Source organism: Humulus lupulus, chromosome 9 (genome assembly GCF_963169125.1).
Source record: "Humulus lupulus chromosome 9, drHumLupu1.1, whole genome shotgun sequence".
In the NCBI taxonomy this organism is placed as follows: Eukaryota; Viridiplantae; Streptophyta; class Magnoliopsida; order Rosales; family Cannabaceae; genus Humulus; species Humulus lupulus.
Window position 1 is genome coordinate 177,424,395 of NC_084801.1, and position 1,529 is coordinate 177,425,923.

At 28.2% G+C, this 1,529-nt stretch overlaps 1 non-coding gene across 1 annotated transcript; it reads right to left on the reverse strand.

Annotated features, from left to right (window-relative positions):
- Nucleotides 1-963: 963 nt before the first annotated feature.
- Nucleotides 964-1,034, reverse strand: TRNAG-GCC (transfer RNA glycine (anticodon GCC)). The gene has a single exon. It is a non-coding gene; the product is annotated as a tRNA-Gly (tRNA).
- Nucleotides 1,035-1,529: the final 495 nt, after the last annotated feature.

The following is a 1,529-nucleotide window of genomic DNA, read 5'->3' on the forward strand; positions in this document are numbered from 1 at the left end:
TTTTATCCTTATAAATTAGGATTTATTTAATAAAATATAACTTTGAGGACGTATCTAAGCCATAAAACAAAGGTTGAGGTCTAATTACTACAATTGGTAAAATATGAGGACTCCAACTGCTATTTATCCTAATATGAATTATTTTACTAATTACTTTTCATTTTTCACCATATAATTTCTTTTTTCTTGAAAATAAGTAGAGATTTGAACGAAAAATTCTCATTTAAAGAGCAAGCGTGAAGCGTGGAAAGTGAAACATAGAAATCATTTTAACACAATGCAAAAACTATTCAAAATATAATAAGTATTAGCTTTTTATTGATTTTTAGAGACCATTACCTACCTTAAAAAAAAATTATGTGTTTTTGACTAACTTTTTGTTTGGTTGAAAAAAGAAGATTGGTGGTGTCCTCGTGTCTTCAGCCCAATGTTATTTTAGAAATGTACTGAAATCACAAGTGAGATGTAAATAGACATATCTTATACTTTCCCGGGACTATTCAAGGAGTCCACCAAGCACCATGAGTTACTTCAACTTAAGAATGACAAACCCACAAGAGATGTAATAATTTCAACATCACATTTGCTACCACTTTATTGAACATCACTTCCCCTTATACTTCCCCTTAACATAACATAATATGTAGCATATTATTATTCTCACCAATAAAGATATTATGGCTTTATTTGATAATTGGATTATTTGGGTTGAAATTAATAGCCAAAAGGCCCTAAACCCCACTAGACATATGAAAAGCAAAATTTCCAATGAAAATGGTCTAAAAACAAAGGTTGCTGTCCGTTTTGCTAAATTGGTTGTTTAACTAGTGTACTAATTCATTGCTATTTAATTGATTTCGGAAAATAAATAAAATTTATAATATTTTTGGTGTTTCATTTATAGTTTAATGTTCTTCTTTTTAAATTAAAAAAAATAAATTAAAAGAAAAAAAAACCCAAAAATGCACCAGCCGGGAATCGAACCCGGGTCTGTACCGTGGCAGGGTACTATTCTACCACTAGACCACTGGTGCTTGGCTGGTAGATTCATAAATAGATTGATATTTATTTATTTTCTTACAACTGTAATTCAATACTATATATAAAAATTATGAACCATAAAATTTCATGCGAATAAACATTGACTTCCTAGTTAGAGGAAAATGATAAAAAAAAATCTGAAGTTAATATATATATGATAATTTAATAATTAGTAATAACAAAAATACTTTCATTGTAATTATGTGGTTTTAGTACAATTATTATATTACTTTCTTCCATTGGACAAATTGTGTTTGTCTTATTGGCCATAATAATAAAAATTGGTCATGTGTTTTATATGATAAGTTTTACTAGATGGAATACTAATAAAGAGTTTGGAGACATCAATCAATTTAGTCAACTCTTTATAGGCTAAGGCAGCTGAAATAGTGTTAGAAAACAAGAAAAAAATGGCTTAAAACAGGCTATGAAAATGCTATTACCATATTTATTGTTTGTGGATTGAGATGAAAATAGTTTTAGAGTTA